Consider the following 15,415-nt stretch of genomic DNA (forward strand, 5'->3'; position numbering starts at 1 on the left):
ATCAGCACTGCTAGCAATACTGGAAGACTGGCAAGGACCCCAACGCCCATGGATGCGGTCATTCAAACAACGAGAGTGACTCACGCGTCCCACTTGGAAGGGTGTGTACGTTGCAGAACAGTGTACGAGTTATGATTGTTTGCACAAAAAATAGATAAATATTTACATAGTTCATACGTGCACAGAAATGTCTGGAATGATACACTAAACTGTTAATATTAAACAATGAGATAGAGGGGGAGACTTTTCCTTTTTTTAAAAATCTCATATGAGTTTGCGATGTTCACCCAAAAGCCCATACTACTTTTGTTACAAGTCATTTTTAACGCAATTGAGTTGTGCTTAGTACTCTTTCAGTGGTTGCTGGAGACAATGTCGGTTTGAGATGGGGTGCAACATACTAGAACTTTCTCAGAAGGACCCCTGGAAATCTCATTTTAATAGTTAGCAGTCACCAGTACAACAAAATGCAGACCATGCTACTGGTAAAATCCATTGTTTAAATTAAGTGATAAAATCTGCCGAACTATATTCCTTGTATGTCTTTATATCAGGCTAGAGGATAAAAGCAGAAATTCAGGGAGAGAAGACAGAAAGGGGAGTGGCTGTGGGGTTAGTACATAAAGGCTTATGACAGCATGAAGCTAAATGAAAAGCTCCACTGGGTCAACCCCCCGTTTTCCCAGTGTCCACGGGGGTGTGAGGGGCCCAAGGGGAACAGCAGTGTCCCAGCTAGAGAGGGACTTCTTTCCTCAGAACTTGGAGCAGGACAGCCCCTTGGCGTTCACTTAATTTGCAAACTGAAAAGAAGGTGCATGAAGCCCTTCTTCCGGTCAGGTGAAGGGCGGGGGCCGGGGGAGGCGTGGGTGGGGAACGCTGGCTCCTGTGGGTGCAGCAGAAAGGTGTCCGCAGACCCCAAGGTCTGGGTCCAGGTCTCACCATAGGAGGAGTGCCCACCTGCCGTGCCCCCATGACGTGACGTGGTTCCCTTCAGACCCCCGGACTTCTTATGCCCACCCCTCTTCCCACCGTCAAATCCTGTTCTCAAGGGGGCAGGGGGGAGGGAAGGGTGCAGGGGGAGGTTGGGTCATGCTTTCCACTGATGCACAAGATATAGAGCTGGATAGAGCCTGGAGATTCCTTGGGACAATTTCCTCATTTTATAGCTGGGAGAAGAGGTCCAAAGAGCAGAAGGGACTTGCCCAAGGTCATCCAGACAGCTAGTGGCAGAGCTGAAACTGGGCCTTTGAATGAGGAAAAGTCCCAACCCGTCTGTCTCCACACTCTTCTGGATCTGTCTGGCTGACCTTCTCCATGGCCCCATCTGTTTGTTATTCAACAAATATTTACTGAGCACCTGCTATATGCCAGAAAATGTTCTAGGCCCTGAGGACACTGCAGTGAACCAAACAGACAAAACTCCTACGCTCGTGGAGCTTATATTCTAGCATAATTACACTGCCCACCTGCTATGTTTTATGGAGTGCAGCTGGGAAGGTCTGGTCAGCAAAAACCACTCTGTCCATGTCCCATGCTTTGCAGGACAGAGGGTCTCATCTCCAGAGAAAATGGAGCATCATCCAGGAGTGGGCCCAAGGGATCCCCGGAGCCCAGCTCTGCAGGGGAAACACGCCCCCACCCATGAGAACCATCTCCTTTGATCCCCAGAACCACCCTATGAAGTATTCTTATCACCACTTTACAAGTGAGGAAACGGAGGCCCAGAAAGTGAACACACCAGGCAAGTAAGTGGCAGGCCTGGGCTCTCTCCTGCCCTCAGACAGGGGTTCTGGCTACTGCCCAGGCTCGGGCGGGGTGGGGGGGTGGTGGAGCAAGGGGAACACGGTGTGTTTTCTATCTGGCTCCTACTTTTGGAGGAGAGAGTGGGGGTGGGGGCTCTGCTGATATTTTCTCAGGGTGCTCAGAGAAGGTCACATTGCCTGCCCTGCCCTTCAGTCCCAGCCCCCGTCCTGGGACTCTAGTACCCAGAAGAGTTCCTCACCATGGAGGGTACCAGCCTTTTCTGTGAAGCTTAATGAAAAACATAGGCCTTCTCCCTAGAAATATTCTAAACGCCCCCGTCACATCCTTTTGCATACAAATTCCCTGAAGCCCATCCTTGTACCAACCACTCTGGGCAGGGTGGGCCCTCCAGGGAGCTCTCCTAATGGGGGGGGGGGGTGAATCACAGCATGAAGTTGAAAGTTCAGTCCCCCCTGACGTTCCTGCTGCCCCTTCAGAGCATGGCTATTTGAGGGGCCGGCAGCTTGTCCCGGGAGGCACCTCTGGCCAGGCTGTGCTGCCCAGATGGGGTGTGAGTGCCCCCTGGGGGCGGCTCGTCCAAGTGTCCCAGGAAATATGAAGCCACCCCCTTCCCTACTGTCATTTAATTTGATGCCAAGACTTGGTCAAGAAAAGTTGTTACTTAAAACACTATTTTTAAATTAAAATGGTCACCGATGGGCGTTAGAATGCCAACTCTGCTTTAAATGTAGGACACAATCTGTCACACTACTTCAGTCTCCAGGGAATAGGAACTTGCTCTCCCCTGCCTGCAGTGGTGTGACCATGGAAGTCTTTACCTCTCTCTGCCAAATTTTCTCAGCTGTAAAATGGCCATAATAACACTCCCTGCCCCGCAGGGCTTCTATGAGGGTTAATGCACGTAAAAGCACCCAGAACACAGCGCCCGAGAGATGGAATCTCTTACTGCTGTCACTACTGCCGTTGTTATTATTGACGGTCGTAGGTGTTAACGCTGGAGAACTGCTGGAGCCACGCCCCTGCAGCACAGAAGGACCCGGACTGGAGCCTCACACCCATTAGGAACCCAGGATCCACACACCCCCAGTGCCCCCAGCTGTTCCCCACCTCCCAGCTCCCCTACTCTGTCAGGGCACCAGTGTCGCCGCAGCTCCTCCAGCAGCTCAGAGGTGAGCTGCAGCCTATCCCAACCCCCACGTTTGTGGGGTCCTGCAGATCTGAGGGTCTTAAGCGCTACAGGTTCAGGAAGCTGAGGGAGAGGGAGTGCTGGGCACGAGGGATAGGGAGGGGGAGACGCTCCAGGTGAAGAGCACTGAGAAGAGCCGTGATCCTGAGGGTGGCCTCAGACAGTCCTGGTGAGGAGCCAGGAAGACCAGGCATTGGTGCCCATTTGGTCCCGCTCTGGGGGTGTTACCTTGGGCAATTCATTTCCCCTCTCTGGGCCTCAGTTTGCTTCTGGCAGTGAGGAAGGCTGGACTCACCAGATGAGTCCAAGTCCTGGGGGGCCTGGCTCTAGCCGCTTGGCGGAGAACTAATTTCTTTCTTTGTCCAGACCCGTGGGGCAGGGTCCTTGGTCTACACTTCCCAAAGCCTAACAACTCAAGTCTTTGGCCTCCTGCTAGGCTTTCGAGGGCTCAACATCTGTGTCAGGGCTCAAACAGGTTCCGAGAGCTGAAGGGGGCTCAGGGGACCCTCTAAATCCAAGCGTCCATTTCACAGCCAAGGGGACTGGGTGCGAGAGGGAAGTGCAGGGACCTGTCCAAGGTCACAGAGGGAGACACGATAAGCCCAGGGATCTATTTCCTGGTCCTACTGATTTATAAGCCCCGACGACCACCTTCAGCAAGGCCAGCTTGGTAACAGCCCCGCATGGAGGCAGAGAGCACCAAAAAGAATCCTTTCTCCTCCAGTGGGGCTGCGGAAGGTAGAGGGCTGGCACTGGTCTCACAAAGGAGTCTCAACCCCGCCCAAATCAACTTCCAAGGCCTGGTCTGCCTGGCCTCCTCTCCCGAGCGTAAAACACAGAAGGGGCCCTGACGCTGTCCTCACCCCCAGACCAGCCATAGCTGGCGGAGAGAAGGGGAGGGAGGGAGGGGAAGAGATAGAGTGATAGCTCAACTCAGTTTACCCAAGACTGTTCCAGTTTTCTGAGTCCCAGGAACTGCAAACCAGGGTACCCCTCCTCTTCGGGGAAATGGCCATGGGGGTTCATGGCCCAGGTAGGCCCTGGAAGCCGTTTGGGCCTCATTTCCCTAATAAAGCCTGGAGAGGAGCTGCAGGCTGGCTTCCCTGGAGAGGAAGGGATGTCCAGCCTGCATCTCCTCTCTGGGCTTTATCAGGGAAACAAGGCCCGAGGGCTTCCAGGACCCACCTGGGCCACTGACCCCATGTCCCTGCAGACTCACGACTGACTAGTGATATCAGAGCAGCATGTTACCTGCTCTCCAAGAAAGAGAGTGGAACGTCACCTTGCCCTCAACAGCAGAGCTGCCAGGGACCAGGGTGGGTGCTCAGCCCACACTGGTGTTCAGTTCCCAGGAGCCCAGAGGACCACCTCCCTTGCTGCCCACCCAGGCCCCAGCCCCTGGGCTGCAGGGTAGAGAGATGACAAGAACCACTGATGAAATCTGAGATATCCTTGGAAACAACTGAGCCTGAGGTATGAGTTACGTCTGAGGTTCCAGGCACCAAGGAAACCTCCCTTAGAAGGGGAATTTCTGGGGGAGCGTGTCTCGACAGACAGGGCTATGAGCACATCACAGAAGTTTCTGAGTCCCAGCAAGACCTCAGAACAGGCAGGATGATCCTCAGGCCCCCAAGAGCCTGGAGAGGGCCATACAATTAAATTGAGACTACCCTTTGGGGATAAAGGGAAGAACCCAAACTGCCTGAGTTTGTACCACTTCCCCCTTCTGCCTCCCCTCCCCCAGGAGGGCTTAACATGGATAGTGAATGCTATGAGGGAAAAATTCATTTCTATTCCTTCTCATCTGAATCACTGACCTAAAATTTACTCCTGCTACATTGCCCGTCCAGTTCACTCCTCCCTCCGTGTCCCCAAACCCTCTCAAAGCCCCAAAAGGATAGAGAAACGGAGGGGAAAATGAACCCCCGTCAGAAGGCACAGATGCATCAGTGTCCTGGGGTTCAAATACCGGCTCTGCCACTTACCAGCCGCAAGCCTGTACCAAGCTCATAAAGCTTCTGAACCTTGATTTTCCTATCTATAAAATAGGGATAATAAGCCCCAAGTCAGGGACTGATGAATGAGCTAATTCACACAGACCGACCCTGAATCAGCATTCATTTCCTCCTTCCACCTGGGGCCTCGATTTGCCCATCTGTACTGTGAGAAGTCTGCCCCAGCTGGTCACCCAGGTGACCTTCTGGCTCTTTTGGTCAGTTGGCTCCGGCTGGCTTTCTGTTACCCACAGAGGGTTCCAGCATGAAACAGCGACATCTGCCAGAGCACAACTCCAGCTTTCAGGAGGGAGGGGCCCACCTCAGCCCTGATTAAATCCTGTTGAAAGCTCTAGCTGGCCCTGGCCAGGCCCAATGCCCAGCACACACCTGTCAGGAATGAATGACCCTTTATACCAGACCCGTCCTGGAGACCCCAGCCATCAACCCTATGCCCCAGACAGCCTGCTGCATTGCCCTCTGTCTGGGCATTTTGTGTGATTGAGTGGAAGATGCTAATATTTGAAGCCACAGACAGGTGGGCTGGGCTGCTTGCTCAGTTACAATGCACAGATGGGGGAGGGGCCGCCGCAGGTGAGATCAGGCTTCCAAGTGGATGGAATCCAGCATCTGCCAGCCTCTTCTCCCAGGATGCTCCTGTGGAGACCACAGAGCCCGGGCATTCAAAGGAGGAATGGGTAGATACAGCCCTTTCTCTGGGTACCCGCTTCATTAGCTCTGGGGCAAGGAGAGGAAGGGGGCATGAGAGAGAAAAGGATGGATGGAGATGCTGAAAGAAGTGAAGAGATCAAGCTCAGACACTGCCCCCTTCTAGAAACACTCCCTGCTGCCCGTAACAGGAAATGGCTGCCCCAGCCGGATCCAGAGCTTGGTACTGACGAGAGCCCACTGCCTGTCCTCCTGGGTAATGAGGTGCTCTCAGCAACCCCCCCCCCGCCCCAGTTTAGCCACCTGGTACTCTTCTGGGGACTCGAGTCACAGCTTCTCCTTTCTGACCTTCACACATAAAGGGTGGCCCGTTCCCCGCTTCCTGGCTAAGACTTGGTTGTCCCCTAGGGGACCCACTACTCTGAGATGCACACAAAGCTTCCAACAAGCACGAGTGATTCCCCTTTGCCAAAGTGTCACGTACCTCTTCCCTAAGAAATCAAAGCAAAAAGGAAAAAACCCACAAGTTTAATTTCCAGCGGGGTCTTCTGTGACAATTGCCTTGTAGTTACTCAGGGAGCGTTTAGGGCTAACAGTTGGGGGGCTGGGTGTGGTTAGGCCTGAGCTGTCCAACATGGGCCCACCTGCCACGTGTGGCTATTGAGAACTGAACTGTGCCCCGTCTGAGCTGAGATGCACTGTTAGTGTAAAATGCACCTGAGCTCAAAGACTTAGTAGAAAAGAAAGAATGTTAAAAATCTCATTAACAATTTTTATACTGATTACATGTTGAAATGATAATATTTTGGACATATTAGGGTAAGAAAATATGGTATTAAAATTAGTTCTACTTATTTCTTTTTACTTTTTAATGTGGCTACTAAAACAACTATACTACACTTGTGGCTCACGTTGTATTTCTATTGGACGGCATTGGGTTGAGTATTTCTTTCCTCCCCGCGAGGCTCTGAGCTCTCTCAGGGCAGCAAAGGCAGCCCGGGAGGGAAAAAAGCCTCTAAGACATTAGGAAAGGCCTTGAATGCCAGGCTGAGAATTGCCCTCTCAGCACTGGGGAGCACTGAATCTGGGAAGGGGTTCTCATAAGGCCAGTTCCATGTACCCGTCATCCAGGAAGACAGACTCCCAGCCCCAACCCTCTGCCCCACCAGGTCGAGGAGGGGGTGGTACCTGAAAGCAGAGTACTGTTGGGGTAGGAAGGGAAACGACGTCCAGGAGGACAGAGCAACCGCTCAGTGGCAGCTGAGTCAGGCCATGCCGGGAGGGGACCAGAGAGAAGGGAACGGACCGGAGGTCAAAAGAGGAGAGGAATAAAAGAGGGCAGGGAAGAGGAAAGCAGCCAAAAGTGGGAACAGAGGAGGAAAGAGTAGCTATCTTTGAAGGAAGTTTCTTTGAAGGAAATAGTACAGTCCTGATCTTTGAGCCCTCCACACTGTGAGGCAGACTTTCAAAGAACTCCCCCCCTACCCCCCATCTCCCAGAGGAAGGAAGTCTCCAGGTGACACTGTTGGTCTCCCCCCACCCTTCCCTGAGCCGCAGGCCCCTGCCACCACCTGAGCTGGCCCTGTACCACACTGGCCCAGGGGCAGGCTTGGAACTGGTGGAGAACTGGGTAGAAGACAGGCAGCTTTGGAGCCAACATTTGCCACCACTTCCCGCCCTAAGATGGATGCTAGACTTGGCAGGATCGGGTCCTTAAGAAGACCTGTTTCTCATTTAAGAAGGAGCTGTGTCTGCAAAGGGCCTGGACTTACCATGAGCAGGGCCCGGGCCCTGTCCGTGCCTCCGCTATGCTGCAGACAAGCGTCCAGGCAGAGGGAAGGTATTAGCATCACAGCCACTGACCTCTGGGAGGCAAAACCAGACTGAAGAAGGCGCTGGTGCAATGGTGCCCTTTCTGGTTATCCGAGGATGTAGAGGGGTGGGGTGGGGGGAGGGTCAGCAAACTATCACTTGAGTTTGTATGGCCACCTGGGTTTGTATGGCCTATGAGCTAAGAATGGCTTTATGGTTTTTAATGGTTTGCCAAAAAATCATAAGATGAATATTATTTCATGACCCATGAAAATTATAGCAAATTCAAATTTCAGCATCTCTAAATGAAGTTTCACTGGCAAACAGCCATGTCCATTCGTTTACAGATTGTCTATAGCTGCTTTCACGATACAACAACAGGGTGGGGCAGTTTTAACAGAGGCCGTGGGGCCAGCAAAGCCTAAAATATTTACTATCTGGCCCTTCACAGAAAATATTTTCAGACTTAAAAGGTACTGATTTTCAGGATCAGACAGACCTGGGTGGGAATCCAGCCCAGCACTTGCTAATGGGGTAACCTGGGAGATAAAAAGGGTCAACCTTGTATGTTGAGAGGTTTAAGTGAGATGACGCAGGTACATACTCAATAAGTGTTAGCCATTGTTCTTTCTGCCATTATTATTCCTCGTAGGTGGAAGAGGCCGAAGACCTTCAGATCTCCGTCACCACCCAGACAGTGAGCTCCACTGGACATGCCACACTCGGCCTGATGGCCTGCTCCCCTAAACCCGCTCCTCCTCCTGACACCCCCATCCTGGCTGGTGATAGGGAATCGTGGGACCGTTGTCAAGTGCCCTTCACCCTGACTCTCCAACCCAGCAAGTGCGGGGTGGGCAGCTCACATCTGTGAGCAGGTGAGCAGGCAAGGCTGAGCAGCCAGGTAATGAAGGAAACAAGGACGAGAGGGATGTGTGTGGCATTGCCCTTGTTACGGGCAATCCCAAGATCCTTATCGGCTGGTGGTGTTGTCACCATTTTACAGAAGAGGAGACTAAGGCTCAGAGAAGACAAGTGACTTGCTGAAGTATACACGGATACATATATATACCGGGGATGCCAAAAAAATGTATACAAGTGGACACTTTGGTCAACGCTGCTCAAGCAGTAGTTCGCCATAATCAGTGTCTGGACGCTTGATGGTAACCACTTTGAGCACCTCTTGTAATTGCAGAAGTCAAATGTGACTTCATCTTTTGTTATCGGTATATATTATTACAATTTTAATAGTTTTTTCCTTTTTTAAAGTGTGTATACATTTTTTGATATAAATATATATACATATATATACATATATATATATACATATATATATCACATAATTTGAAATTCCAAATGTAGAAAAGAATGCAATAAAAAGTCTGACTCCCAACCCTGAATCCCAGCCACCAAGTTCTCTGTCCTGGAAGCAGCTGGCCTTGTGTGTCCTTCCAAAGATATTCTATGCATATATAAGCAAATATGAAAAAAAATATACACACATAAATAAATAGCTATATGTAGACATCCTTCCCTCCCCATTTTCTTTACCCAAATGGTAGTAAACTATATACATTGATCTGTGTGTTGCTTTTAACACTTACAACATATCTTGTGTTCTTTCCCCATTAGGATAGAGAGTAATTTCATTCTGTTTCACATAGCATTCCATTGCATGAATGTATAATTTATTTACCCAACCCTATAATGATGGACATTTGAGTTGTTTCCAATCTTTTGCAATTACAAAAGTAATGCTGCAGTGAATAGCCTTATATATTTGCTGCTTCATACGTGTGTGAGTATATCTGTAGGATAAATTCCTAAAGTAGAATTGCTGGGTTAAGAGCTCTGTGCATTCATAGTTTTGATAGATAATGTCAAAGAGTCTGCAATACAGATTGATCCAATTTACAATCCCACCAGCAACACGTGAACACAGAGGCAGGATTCGAATTCAGGTCCATCTGGTTCCAAAGCCAGCACTTGTTCTGCTGCACCATGACCAGCACTGCATGACAAGAAAAGTTTTTCCTGATAACTGAGGCCACCTCCCACTCTTGGGTGGTCATGCTGACCCACCTGGAATGCCTGACGGACATGTGGAAGTCCTCCCTGATCCCTCCTCCACACCCTCAATATTTAACTAACATTAAGTCCTGTTGGTTCTACCTCTGAAATAGTTCTTGAAAGCTTCCATTTGTCTCATCCCAGCTGCCACCTCCCAGTCCAGACCACCATACTTTCTCACTTGGATTATTCCAATGGCCTCTTACCTGGTCTGTCTGCCTCCACGCTCAGGTCTACCAATCCCCTCTCTACATCTCCTGTGGATAAAACCACTAACTATTCTCCACTCTTCATTCTTCTCTTCTTTATTAACAGAACCCCTGTGGGCACCTTTCCCAGCCTGCCTTGTAGACAGATGGGACCACGTGACCAAGCTCTGGCTTCCCAGGGAGAGCACTTATGACAGGCAGAGCTCCCATCTGCCCTTAAAGGGGAAGGGCACACTTTCTACCTGCCTCTCCCCGTCCCACTGCTGGAACACGACCAACAGTCACCTTAGACCTCGAGATGAGGCTGGGAGTTGAGGATGGCAGAGCCACAAACGAGAAGGAGCCTCAGGAGGCTTCTGGGCGAAGAGCAAGGTCCTGGCAGGGAGCCCTGGCTGATGCACCAACGGCACGGCCCACGCTGCCTCAATACCTGAGATCCAGCCAGCCAGCCAGCACGGATACGGCAGGAAGCAAAACCTTCTTGGGAGTTGACTTGGAGCTCAGCCATTGAAATGTCATTCTCCTGGGTTCCTGCTACACACACAAACACACCCGCACACGTGCTCATGCCTGGCAGCTCTCTGCTAGGAAAGAATGCGGCCTTTTCCCTTTCGTCCATCATCACTATGGTTTCAGACAGCCTGCATTCCTCCTCCGTGACGTCAGCAGCCTCTCACTCCGGGCAGTCACGGAGAACCTACACACACTCAGTGATCCACTCTACTGGGCCAGCTCTACTCTCTGGGCCAAAGGAAGAGCAGCCGAGACAGTCCCCAAAAAGGTGATCAGCACACACACCTAGTACACATGGACGTACATTCTCTTTATCTATAACCAGGTGTATCCACGACGGGCTACGTGCACAGCTGGATCTGAAAGGACGGGCTACGTGCACAGCTGGATCTGAAAGCTGGATCTGAGTCCTTTCTGAACAGCAGCCTCTGCTCTCCAGAGCGAGGATGCCAGTATTGGTGACATCATGTCATTCAGAGCTCAGATCTGTGTATAACCATTCATGTTGCACAGGCTGTGGTCCCCACCTGCCAAGGCCACCTGTACAATCCCCTGCCAAGTTCACCTAACTATGTCGTCAGTTCTCAAAGCATGTCTCATATGATCTCACAGGAAAGAACAGTTAATAAACATGAGTTTTCTACCTTTTTTCTTTTCCTACTATAGCTTTATAGTTAAGTTTTGAAAATAGGTAGTGTGAATCTTCTAGTTTTGTCTTCTTTCTCAAACTTGTTCTGGCTTTTCTAGTTTCCTTGATTTTCTGTATACATGTTAGAATCAGCTTGTCAATTTCTACTGAAAATATCGTGCTGGAACTTTAATTGGAATTGTATTAAATCTCTAGATCAGTTTGGGAAAATTTAACATCTTACCAACTTTGAGCCCAACAGTCCATGAACATAGTATATCATTCCATTTGTTTAGGTCTTCTTTGATTTCTTTCATCATTTTGTAGTTTTCAGCATATAGATCCGGCACCTAAGTAATTCATGGATTTTGGTTCTGCTGTGGGTGGTACTTTTAAAAAATGTATTCAATTTCCAATTGTTTATTGCTACTATAGAGCAGTAGGCTGGTTTGTTTGTTTGTTTGTTTATTTTTGGTTTTTTGTTTTGTTCTGTTCTGTTTTGTTTTGTATAGTGACCCTGTATCCTGTGATCTTACTAAACTTACTTATCACTACAAGCAGCTTTTTGTAGATCTTGGGGGCATTTTCTATGTAGACAATGTTACATATGAATTGTGCTGTTTCTCCCTTTCTAATCTGTGAGCTTTTCCCCCCTTATCTTATTGTATTGCTTGAAAGCTCCACTATAATGTTGAAGAGAATGTTAAGAGTGGAAATCCTTGTTTTTGGTCTTCCCTTTGTGCTTCCCAGAGTGTCTGGGAATTTACTGCTGACATCGCTTGCTAGCTTAGTGATGAGGGGTGGAGATATTCCCATTGTCTGTTCTCAGCGATCCTGTCTCTCTCTCAGCAGTAAGGGATATCTGATGACCTGGACCCCCTCCTTTTTCTGTCTCTCCCCATGGATACATATTTTTTTTAATTCCTTTTCCCTAGTTGCACTAAGTCTTCCCCCTGTACCCTAAGCATTGCCTTTTCTTTTTTAAATAATACTTTTCTTTATTTTAAGTGTGTTTTTCCAGGACCCATCAGCTCCAAGTCAAGCAGTCATTTCAATCTAGTTGTGGAGGGCGCAGCTCACAGTGGCCCATGCGGGGATCGAACCGGCAACCTTGTTGTTAAGAGCACCGCGCTCTAACCAACTGAGCTAACTGGACACCCCAGCATTGCCCTTTCTTACCTAAGCCGCTTGAGTTTTGTGGTGGAGAAATGGTAGAGGCATCCAGGGCAGGGCATTGTTTCTTTCCTGAAGTGGGAACTATACATCTCCCCTAGACCTCCCTTTTAAAGAGGGTTTTTCACCCTTTTTAAAACTTTTCTTCTTTCATGAGCTCATTAGCCAGAATTAAGAAGTACCTCACCCAGTGATTGTCATTGTACCTAGATGTCCCTTCCTCTCTGAGAGCCAAGCTTTGTCCTGGGCCCTGTCCCTCAGCCCGACTCCTGTCCAGGAGCCTTCTCTGACCTTATGTACGTAGCCCCCAGTGCCCTCGCCACAGCTCTGCACTCCAACACGTCTGTGTCACATGGCTGCACCAGCTCACTCTAGGGACCACACCACAATGAATACAACTTTCCCCATTTTATCCATGAGGAAACAGTCTCACAGCAACTGACTCCCCCACCATCACATAGCCAGGTGGTGCAAAAACCCACAGCACTCATCAGCCACCATCAATTATTCAATCAGACATCTGTGAGGCGGCGTGGAGGGAGGAATTTTTAGGGCTAGAGAAGTGGAGAGGGTCTTCGAGTTTTAATGATAGCAGACAGTGGAATAAGAGTGGAATTGAAGATTTAAGAGAGGAGATCTAAGGGGAGGAAGCAGATGTGGATTAAGGAGTCATTTAAGTTGGAATAGCAGGGAGAGAAAAGGAACTTAGGCCTTAGAACCACAACTCCAAAACAGAAGCCTCTATTTTCTCTAGTGTTAGGGCGTGCAGGGGCCCAGGCTGGAATTCGCAGGACTTCAATCAGTTGCCTTCTTAGGCCACTTTCCCTAGCAGCCCTCCCAGCCAGGGAGCAGGAATGGAGATAAGACATGGACCCCCAGTGGAGGAGGGGAACAAAGTGCTGCAAGAGACGGGCAGGGCCAATGGTGGCTGGCCCCTGTCCGGAGGGCTCCTGGAGGAAGTGGACCAAGCACATAGTGAGCAGTCAGTAAGTCTTTTTCTTAATTGCTTTAAATGTCCCAGGAAATATCTGTGGACGAATTCTCTGAATCCCAGGGTGGAGCTCATGGTGGCCATGCTGCCACTGCCATCACTTTGCATGCCTGAGCTCACAGAGGCAGGGAGATGTCTGCGTCTGGGCCTGGGGGAAGGCACAGGCAGCTGTCTGTGCCAGGCAGCAGGGGGAAGAGGGATGCTGAAGGCATGAAGACAAGGGCAGTGACCTGGCCTCCGCATGCCGGCCTTAAAGGTCAGGCTAAAGCTGGCGACTCTGTGACGACTGCCCAGGCACAGGCTGGCTGTCAGGGGCTGCAGGGACCCTTCCTGCACATGTCATTGTTGCCTGTCATGTGTGCAGCTGTATCTCCAGTGCCCAGAACTGTGCCTGGCACGGATAGATGCGCGACAAATTTGTTAAGTATATGAATTAATAAATTTCTTCCTCACAATATCCTTGTGTGATATAATAATTTCTACTTTACGGAGCAGGAACTAAGATTGAAAGGAGTTCAGACTCAGCTTTTGTGGGAGGCAGAATTCTAAGAGTGACCCCATGACACTTGACCTGGTAGGAGCCCCTCCCCTTTGTGTGTGGGTGGTATTTGTGAACATGATGAGATTTCATTCTCACGGTTATGTTATATGACAAAAGGGAGACCTGGGTGGGCCTCATCGAATCACTTGAGCCATTGAAAAGTAATTTTCTCCAGCTGGTGGCAGAAGGGGACGTCAGAGCGATTTGAAGCACCAGACCCCTTCAATGCACCATTGTAGCTTTGAAGATGGAGGCACCACACACAAGAACCAGAGTGGCTTCTAGGGGCTGACGGTGACCCCCAGCTAACAGCCTGCAAGGAAATAGGACCTCAGTCTTATAACCACAAGGAACTGAATTCTGCCAACAACATGAATGACACTGGAAATGAATTCTTCCCTAACGTGTCCAGAGAAGAGCCCCGTCACAACTTGATTTTGACCTTGCAAGACCCTAAGCAGAGAACCCAGACATCCCCACTTGGACTTCTGCCCCACAGAACTGTGAGTTACTCAGTGCATGTTCAGTGCTTTCCTGGGCCCTCAGCTCACAGATGGCAGGTCAATGGAGCTCTCAGCCTCCGAAACTGCATGAGCCAATCCTTCCTAGTAAATCTTTTGCCATGTTATCTATACTCATATATTTCCTATTGGTTCCTTTTCTCTGAAGAACCCTGACTAGTGCAGGTCCCTCCCAGCAGGCACGATCACCCATTTCCAGCACTTGAGTCACGCTGTTCACCAACACTGCCCATGGCACACCCATCATGTGTCACAGCTTCTCCGAAAAGACTCTAAGGTGGAATTTAAGGAACAGGGTGTTTATTAGAGAGGCTCTTAGGATCAACACCTGTGGAAGGGAGTGAACAGAAGCAGGAGTGGGCAGAGGGAGCAGGTGAGCTGTGGTGCAGGTCCCAGCCCACGGGAGCTCGGGAGTACACGTGCCCTTCAGAAGTGTCCTGAGTAGGGCTGGGACGGCCTCAGTAAGGCAGTGGATGTGGGCCACCTGGGGAAGCGGTGTAACCTTAGTGAAGCAGCTCTTGGCAGTAGAGGCCATCCCTGACAGCACGCCCAGCAGCTGGGGCAGCAAGTTCTTCCTAGAAGAGGGGTCTGGGTGCTGCAGCGCCCTGGCCACCACAATTTGTCACGTGGCAGTCACTTCCCCCACCTGCTCCAGACAGACTCCCTGGAGTGGAGGGAGCCTACAAGCTGAGTCAATTCTACATCCTTTGCCTCTCTCCTCCCACCCCAAACCACCTTCGAGGCTGTCATCCTTGGCACAGACCCCAGGTGCTCGTGGAGTTCAGAGGGTGTCTGTGAGGGGGGGGGGGGGGGTGCCACGCCCAGGCTGCAGGGCAGGGAGCCAAGCTGGAAGCCAGGAGCTCGGGTTCCCTGCGTGGCCTCCTAATACTGACCCTCAGAGAGCAGACACTGCCTCCAGGACACGGTTTATAGAGTTGTGGCTAAGTGGGTTGGATGTCACAGTGATGGGGGACAGGCACCGTTGGTGATGAAAGAATTGTCCCAGGTCCCATCCTGGTGAAAACCCTGTTTATAAATCTCCCAAGTCTAGAACCTGTCTGTTTTGTTTTGTTTTTACATATACAAAAAGTATATGTAAAATTTATGTATATTTTACAAAGCATTTTGTCGTATGGCTTAAAAGCATACACGGGAATGCAACCACTCTGTAAATCAAGGAAAGATAAGTACTTTGTTTAGTTTGACATTTGATCAAGAAATAGTCCTTGTTCAGAAAATCATGTCAGGTGTTTGACTCCCCAGAACGACAGCCCTGTATCCACCTGCATTTTACTGGCCACATTCTCAGTGCTTCTCTTTATCGCTAAGGGGTACTGAAACATGACA

This window comes from Rhinolophus ferrumequinum, chromosome 6, assembly GCF_004115265.2.
Source record: "Rhinolophus ferrumequinum isolate MPI-CBG mRhiFer1 chromosome 6, mRhiFer1_v1.p, whole genome shotgun sequence".
Taxonomy (NCBI): domain Eukaryota; kingdom Metazoa; phylum Chordata; class Mammalia; order Chiroptera; family Rhinolophidae; genus Rhinolophus; species Rhinolophus ferrumequinum.